The sequence below is a fragment of the Psammomys obesus genome, unplaced genomic scaffold (genome assembly GCF_907164565.1).
Source record: "Psammomys obesus unplaced genomic scaffold, mPsaObe1.curated_primary_1811, whole genome shotgun sequence".
Lineage (NCBI taxonomy): Eukaryota > Metazoa > Chordata > Mammalia > Rodentia > Muridae > Psammomys > Psammomys obesus.
In genome coordinates, this window is record NW_026594311.1 from 1,959,294 (window position 1) to 1,968,209 (window position 8,916).

An 8,916-nucleotide genomic window follows, 5' to 3' on the forward strand; every position below is an offset into this window, starting at 1 on the left:
AAGCACTTCCGCTCTTTCCATGTTTGCCTCCTGCGGAACTGACCTTCCTAACATTTCTAAATATTTCCTCAGGCCCAAGCCAATTCCCATTTTTCTCTCCCAGCCCAAAGCTTCCATCGTCGCTTTAGAACCTCCTTTTCCCCATGTTTTCCCTGAATGTTCCTTGTAGTTCTGAGCTTATGTGAACCTGGCTCTGTTTCTGCTTAGCTGGCTCGAAAGAAGTCTACTCATGTTCTTATACCTCTGTGGGGTCGGAACTTGAGGATTCACATCAGTATTACTTCTAATCCGCTCTCTCTCTGCCCTTTTGTAACCCCCTCTGGTCCCTTTCCTTGAGTGAGCACCTGTAACTATTTCCTAGTTACTTTTTTATTTCCTTTGAGTTTTTTTTTTTTTTTTTTTTTTTTTTTGAGACAGGGTTTCTCTGTGTAACAGCCTTGGCTGTCCTGGACTCTTTTTGTAGACCAGGCTAGCCTGGGACTCACAGAGATCCACCTGCCTCTGCCTCCCTAGTGCTGGGATTACAGGTGTGTGCCTTCACCGCCCACTGCCCATTATTTCTTACTGTTCACAGAAGATACTGGCATTTGGCTTACTGTCTGTTCTGATGCTATAAATCCTCTGAAGTGAAGTCTGCCTGCACACCTTGGTCCATCGTCTTCCCACAGTGCCACTCCACCCCCTACCCCTGCAGTCACTTCTGGGATCTTGTTACAACCAAAAGCTACTCTACTTTTTTCTGCTTCTAACATCAGGAATTCAACTTCCTGGCCACAGTCACCTTCTCTCCTGGGCCCAGCCTGCCAATTGAGCTTCTCTACTGCACTTGTTCTACCATTTCATCTGAGCATCAGTTCTTTGGCCCCTTAACTTTCTTCTTACCCTCTTCTGTCTCAATTTTCTTCCTGTCTAGCATAGCGTCCCCTGCCCATCATTCCATTTAATCTCTTTCTTCATCTGTGCCCTTTCCCATCACTCTTCTGGCTCCTCTTAACCCTCTGGAAGCCCTTTCACAGGCATTTCTGTGAAATGTCCTGTTCTTCCCGTAAACCTTTGAACGTGGGGGTTTTTGAGGGATCTGTTCTAAGAGCTGGTCTCCATCTATCCAACAGCCTGTCCTTCCATGCAGTAACTCTTCCTATGGCTTCAGTTCCGATAAGTGTGTGCGTGCACCTCATATTCACACCTTCTGTCGGGATTCCAGGGGGCTCTAGCTACTCACCTGGCCTCTTCGAACGGTTCTCCTCAAGTTACCTTCAATTCAGTGTGTCCAGAAGTGAATGCAACATTACCCATTAAAACCACGCCTTCCCTAAATCTTAGCTATAGTGGAAATGTCCCTCTTCTTTCTTCTTATTAATTAGCTTGATTTGACTACGTAGCCCTGGTTGGCCTGGAACTTGATACGTAGATCAAATGGCAATCCTCTTGCCTTGACCTCTCAAATGCTAGGACTTAAAGCATGTGCTACCATGCCCAGCTCTCTTATTTTTTTTTAATTTTATAAGCTTTATTATTAAAAAAAAAACTTGCACATAAAAGAAAACATCACACATTGAAATTAGCCAGACCCCAAATTTGTAAAACTTAATAAACATATTTACAGTCAGAATTGGTATTTGAAACAGAAGCAGTGAAGCTTCACATTAAATTTTACCCTTTCAGTATTGAATGTATTTTATGCATTTATCCATAAATATCTTCTTGTTGATTTATTTGCTTGTTTTATTTTTTTATCAGCTCCTGTCTTTTTATTAACTTATACACAATTAGTCATCTTCTGGTTTGTTGAAGCAGTAAGTCAGACACTTGCCACAATAATGTTTGTCAAAGCGGCTGGGCGTGAAGACTCAAGCACCACATTCGTCAGCAGGGCATTCTCGCCAAAGGCGACTAATTGTGCCATTTTCATCCACTTTACAGCATTTCCGCACAGCCGACTTAATCTTCTTTCTTTTTAGCTTGTTCTTCGTGGGAATGCCAGAAGACTTCCTCTTCTCGGGGCACCACGGAGTCCCAACTCAGGATGAAGCTGGGACTCCTCTTGAATGTTGCAGTCAAAGTACAGCATCTTGCAGCTGGTGCCAGCAAACAGCAGCCTTGGCTAATCGGCAGGAATCCCTTCCTTATCCTGCATTGCGACCTTCACGTTTTCTATAGTGTTGGAGGGGTCAGAGTGTGATAGTCTTCCCTGTAAGTGTCCTTATGAAAATTTGCATCTGGGTGGCATTTCCACGGCAGTTGGCAAATCGGAAAGTTTTTATTTTTTTGTATCCCTGACTAGTCTAGAACTCACTATGTAGTCCAAAGAGAGGTCATATGCTTCTATTCATATTTAAATTATCACCAAAACTTATTTGTTTTATCCCCAAACTATTTCTCAATATTTTGTACTTTCTCCATCTCTAACGCCACCACTCTGGTCCAGTCATTAGTAATTACTTTAATTCAGTAAGTTTTATTCAATGCCCTAGTCCAACTGACTAAGATTTTTTTTTCTCATTCCATCCAATATTTACCATGAGCCATGCACTAAGGTTCTAGAGCAATAGGCTGGTAGTAGTTGGCACATACATACCTTTAATCCTAGTACTCAGGGAGGCAGAGGCAGGCAGATCTCTGAGAGTCTGAGGTCAGCCTGGTCTACAGAGTAAGTTTCAGGACAGCCAGGGCTATCACACCAAGAAACACTGTCTCAAAAAACAAAACAAAAAAAAGTTCTAGAGCAGTGGTTCCCACCTTTCTAGAAAGGTTCAACCTTACTAATGTTGTGATCCTTTGAAACAGTTCCTCACGTTGTGGTGACCCCTAACCATAAAATTATTTTTGTCGCTACTTCAAAACCGTAATCTTGCTATGGTTATGAATTGTAAATATGTGATATACAGGATAGCTGATATTTGACCGTGACCCACAGGTTGAGGACCTCTGTTCTAGAATATATTGTTTCTATTTTTTATAGGATTCTGTAGTGCTTACGGGTGCTTGCCTGCACCAGGTTTGTGCCTGGTACTGGAGGAAAGTCAGAAGATACCATCCATCCCTGGAACTAGAGTTACAGAAGGTTGTGAGCCACCTTGTGGGTCCTGAAGAGCAGAAAATGTTCTCAACTGCTGAGTCATCTCCATAGCCCCAGAATATAGTGTTTTAAAGAGCCATTTGCCTGGAGCATTTCAGCTGGGCACAGTGGCACAGCCATGTAATTCCAGCACTTAGTAGGTGAAGGCAGGAGACTCAGAAATTAAAGATCATTTTTGGCTACAGAGCAAGTCTAAGGTCAGCCTTGACTACATGACAAAAGACAGACAGATAGATAAAGTCTTCTTAAATCAATGTCCTATAGTGATTGCTAATTTATTTATCAGCCTGACTGGCCTCAATGGTGCTCAGAGAGCTAGTAAAGCATTATCTCTGGAGGTGTTTGTGAGGATGTTTCTGGAAGAAACTAATGTTAGAATGAGTAGATTGTGTGTTGTAGCTTTATTTAGACTTGTGTGTCCCCCCGCCCCAGCTTTGGTTCACGTGTTAAAGACTGAGCCCTCAGCTTAGTGCTGTGGAAGGTTGTAGAACCTGTAAGAGGTGTGTCTAATGGGAGGAAGGTCGGGAGTTGGTCTACAGAAGGGATATTGGGTTCTCTGCCAGTCTTTTTCTTGCTTCCACCGCCATGAGGTGTTCAGCTTTGTCTGACGTGCTCTCTAGGTTGTGTTTTTGAATGCTACAGATATCGACAATGTATTGAGATTAAAAAAAAATACAGAGTAAATTTTTCTGCCTTATAAATTTATCTCATGTATCTGTTATTGTAACAGAAAATTGGCTAATGTGCCAGTGTGTGGGGCATCAGACAATCCAGAAAGGTCTGAATGGAACAAAAAGGTGGAAGAAGTATAAATTTTCTGCCTCTTTCCTTGATGTGAGACATCTATCTTCTCTTATAAATCCCGGTCCTCATGTGTAGTCTTCTGAAACACACAACTTTGGCCTTCCAGTTCACAGATCGAAAAACACCACAGTTATCTTGGTTTTCCAGCCTGCAGAGGTAAAACAGGAAGCTTCTCAACCTCTGTAAATCAGTTCCCACAATAAATCCCCTCTTACACATATAGTCTATTGGTTTTATTTCACTGGGGAATTTAGTTCACCCTGTCAATCTACTTTCCACATGGAAGACTCTCTCTTTCTTTCCCTCCCTCCTTCCCTTTCCTCTATATGTTAAAGTGCAAATCTGATTTTTGTCACCACTTGATGTAAGGACCAAACTAGATGAAGTTTATGACGTACTTAGGAAGTGCCAGGCACACAACAGTAGAGATACACTGACTAATTTGGCAAATGATTTTGGAATAACTGGCTAGTTATAGAAGAAAAAAGATGAGAAGAAAGAAAGAGAGAACTATACCACCTCATTCCCTAGATTCAAAGGGAAAAGAGGGAGACCACGAAAACACTTAGAGAAAATATGTGAAAATACTGCATAATCTTGGAGGTGAAGCAAGCCTTTCAAGACATGTCCCCAAAGACAGAAGATATAAAATTCTAGGTACAAACAGATGGAAACATCTTGTTTCCCAAAAGGGCCATAAATGTTACCAAAGGACAACAGAGAGAGATCTTTTCAGGGTTTTATTGAGAAGTGCTGATAAGCAATAGAGAAACCACCAATAAACTCCAGGGAAAGTTTAGATTGCACAAGGAGACAACTTATGAAATATATACTGCAAGTGATCATAGAAAAACCACAAAGCATGGAAGGATAAACATGAGCAAAACAAGGGGATATTTATATGCTGGCAAGATCAGAGAACTGACTCTGCTCATTACAGGTAAGGAAGATGGATACTTTGAATAAGAGCACAATTTTTGAAATAGTTTAGCAATGAGTTAGCACAATAGAAAACGCTGTGTGCTTCTTAGGAGAGTAATTTCACTCCCAGACATTTGAACACTTAAATAATTCAAGATAGATGTGTACCAAGAATGTTCACTGCATAATTTATAATAAGATTAGGAAGAAATACCTACCAAAACACAGCTCCAGAACTATGGAGGTGGAGACAGGAGGATTAAGAATTCAAGGTCATCCTATATAGCGACTTTCAGGCCTCATAAGTTACGTGAGACTCTACCTCAAAAAAATATAAATAGGTAGGTAAATAAATAAATAAACAGAATTTACCAAGACAAACCCTGGTGGTTTTTTAAGTGATCTGATACTTTTAAAAAAAGATTAAGTTTTAATATTTTTTAAAGTAATATTTATTTATTTATTATTTTATGTGCATTGGTGTTTGGCCTCCATATATGTCTGTGTGACGGTGTGAGATCCCCTGGAACTGGAGTTACAGATCGTTGCAAGCTGCCATGTGGGTGCTGGGAATTGAACCCAGGTCCTCTGGAAGAGCAGCCAGTGCTCTTAACCACTGAGCCATCTCTCCAGCCCCAAGTTTTAATATTTTTAATTATGCGTGTGCTGTTATGTGCACATGAGTACACATGGAAGATGGGGTTGTCGGATACCCCTGGAGCTGGAGTCACAGATGGTTGTGAGCTGCCTCTTGTAGAACGGTTACCAAGCTCAAGTTCTCTGAAAGCGCAGCAGACAATCGTGACAGGCCCATAACCCTGTTATTGATGCTAGGACCAGGAGAAAATTCAAGAGACCAAGATACGGGTCCCTTCTCCTATACAGCCTACACTCTCACAAGTCAGGAAGGTATTGAACAAATAAAGGAAGAAATAAAATACCAGATGCGTGGAAGATGCAAAATACTTCTTAGAGGAGGCACTCTGTGAGATGTTGTAACATAGTAACCAGGGGAGGGGTGGCCTGGGGGGAGGTCCACCAAAAAGCTGCAGTTTGAAACTAGACTAGGGAGTCTTACCTAACAGCAGCTTGAACACATATGGCAAAGGTAACAGTGACGCCTCCAACTGCAAGCACCTGTATTCATATGCATTTAGTGGCAAATACATAAAATATTAAAACTTAATCTTTTTTTTTTTAAAAAAAAAAACATCAAATCACTTTAAAGAAAAAAACCCACCAGGGTTGTTTTGTTAAATTGTATTTATATAGCTACCAAGAACTGTTAACCCTGGATTAACTAAAACAGCCTTCTGACAGTACAAAGTCAAGAACACTATATCTGATTAAGATGCCAACTACAGGGCTAGAGAGATGGCTATATTTTGTCTGTAACTCCAGTTCCAGAGGATCTGGCACCCTTACACAGGCAGACAGACAGACACGCAGGCAGAACAGCAGCGCACATAAAAATAAACCAATCTTAAGAAAAACAAAAAAAGCTGTCACTACATCTATAAGTGAAAGAAGTCATTCCTAAACAAGTAACGGTTTAGAAAATCGAAAGTTTCTGATCACTTTCCTGGAGGGGTACTTCAGACTACCAAACCAGTTAAGAGAGAAAGAAGGGCTAAGGAATTAAGGAAGCGTTCAATATCAGAAACACAACAGTACAGTGACTTCAAGGTTCTTCGGGGAAGAACGAAACTCACGAACCTTATTTTTGGCCCACTTGTCCAACAGCAAGAGACACGCCTAGACAAATGCATGCAAATGTTTTCCAAAGGAGGCTGAGCTGGTGGGCACTCCCTATCAACTGTATTAAGGCTCACTAGCAGTGGAGTAGCTGGTACAAATGTTTTCCAAAGGAGGCTGAGCTGGTGGGCACTCCCTATCAACTGTATTAAGGCTCACTAGCAGTGGAGTAGCTGGTACAGACCGGGTGTAACTGGTTCCTCCTCCAAGTCCCACCACACTTTGAAATCAAACTCTCAGCTGGTTGGCATGAAGAGAGACAATTACCTTTGGTAGATAATTAGGCCACTTAAAAAAATTTATTTTCTTTTTAGTACATTGATGTTTTGCCTGCTTGTTTGCCTGTGTGAAAGTATCAGATCCACCGGACTGAAATCAGAGACAGTTGTGAGCTGCCATGTGGGTGAGTGATGGCTGGGAATTGAACCCTGGTCCTCTAGAAACAGCAAGTCAGGGCTCTTAACTGCTGAACCATCTCTCCAGTTCCCTAGGTAAGCTGCTTCTAAAAGTGACCTTAGCTCTCCACCAGGTGAGGACAGACTGAGAAGCCAATTGACTACAGCATAGTGGCTGCAACTCTCACCAGAACCTAGCCAACGTCACACCCGGAGCTCAGTCTCCCAGACCGCGAGAAACAATGTGTTTGTCATTTATAAGCCACTCAGCTGCTGGGGTTCTGTTTCTGTGGTGTTATTTTAAATTCGTTTCCTTAGTTAAAAGTGAATATGGGTAGATTTTTAAATGTTTGTTAGAAGTGCTAATATTGGGCCTGTGGTCTGGGGCCTTCCTACTCCTTATGCTTTGACCATGATGTGAAGGCTATTATTTCCTTAGTCATTATTGGGTTCTTCTAGTATTTGTAACTACTAATCCTTGACTCGTTACAGTCACTGCAAATATGTCACTCCGTTCTATCTTCTCTTTCAATTTTGTTTATTGTGTTTTTAATTCTATAACTTGATTTTAAAATTGTTTTGCTAAACTTCTAGGTTTTTAGATCTTCCTTTAAAAGAGGAGCATTTTACCAGGTGGTGGCGCACACCTTTAATCCCAGCACTCAGGAGGCAGAGGCTGTTGGATCTCTGAGTTCAAGGCCAGCCTGGTCTACAGGGTGAGTTCCAGGACAGCCAAGGCTACACAGAAAAACCCTATCTTGGAAAAAGAAAAGAAAGGGAAGGAAGAAAAAAGACAAAAAAGAGGCATATTTCAACCACAGATTTAAATTATACTCTCATGTATTTTCTCTTACCCCACAATTCCATTTTTGTTGTTGTTAACTTTTTAGTTATCAGAATCCTATAAACCAAGATTATAAAATTTAGATGATGGGGATGGAGTTGACCTGCAGAGATGGCTGGACAGTTGAGAGCACCTGTGCTGAGCAGGTCATAACCACCCGGACCTTCAGAGCCAAGCAATCTGGTGGACTCTTTTGTCTTCCAAGGAGACCCGCACACTCAAATACACATACACACATAAATAAAAACTAAACATAATTAGATGATCATACTCACATAGAAAAAACACAAAGTGCAAACCCGAATGCCAGCTGATATAAAATGAAGATACAAGTCACAACGAGACAATTTTGTTGTTGTTGTTGTTGACCAGATATTTGAGACTTTATCAAAGACATCCTTAGTCTACAGATACCTATGAGTAGCAAAACAGGCGGGGACTGGAAAGTTAGCTCAGCAGTTAAGAGTACTTGTTGCTCTTGCAGAGGGCCCAGGTTTGATTCCCAGCACCCACTTGACAGCTCACAACCATCTGTAACTCCAGTCCCAGGAGATCCTGCCTCCACGGACACCAGGCATGGAAGTGGTACAAATTATACATATACAGGCAAAAACACTCATAGACAGAAAATATATCTTTAGAAATTAAGAAAAGAAGATTAGTGAACCAGTACCCTCATAGCTTTCCAGAATTAGTAATTTAAAAAAAAAAAAAAAGAAGAATATTTCATCCATATCTAAAAGAAGAATGCTGGTACCTAAACTAGATATTCGTAACCTACCTGTGACAGGACATGGGCAGAGGGAATAAGTGACCCTAAGACTGATGCCTGAAACCCTCATGGTCTTCACTTCAGTGTCTTTCTCCCAGCAGCAGGGTGCAGCCAGCTAAGGGCTATCTCTTTACCTCTCACGACCCCAAGTTGCACTCCAGATCATGCTGAAGCATCCTCTCCTTAGATATGCCATTACCTCAAGTCAGAGAGCAATGCCGCAGGGCCCGGGAAGCTTGGAGTTCCTCTCATCACCTGCTGATTAAGTTAAATTCTCTCAAGGACAGCTGGATTGGTGAGTGATGCCCAATAACTAGAGGAGTTTTACCTGGGAAAACAAGACAGA

At 41.5% G+C, this 8,916-nt stretch overlaps 1 pseudogene; it reads right to left on the reverse strand.

Annotated features, from left to right (window-relative positions):
• Positions 1-1,769: 1,769 nt before the first annotated feature.
• On the reverse strand, positions 1,770-2,219 carry LOC129685094 (ubiquitin-40S ribosomal protein S27a-like; annotated as a pseudogene).
• Between the last annotated feature and the right edge of the window lie 6,697 nt (positions 2,220-8,916).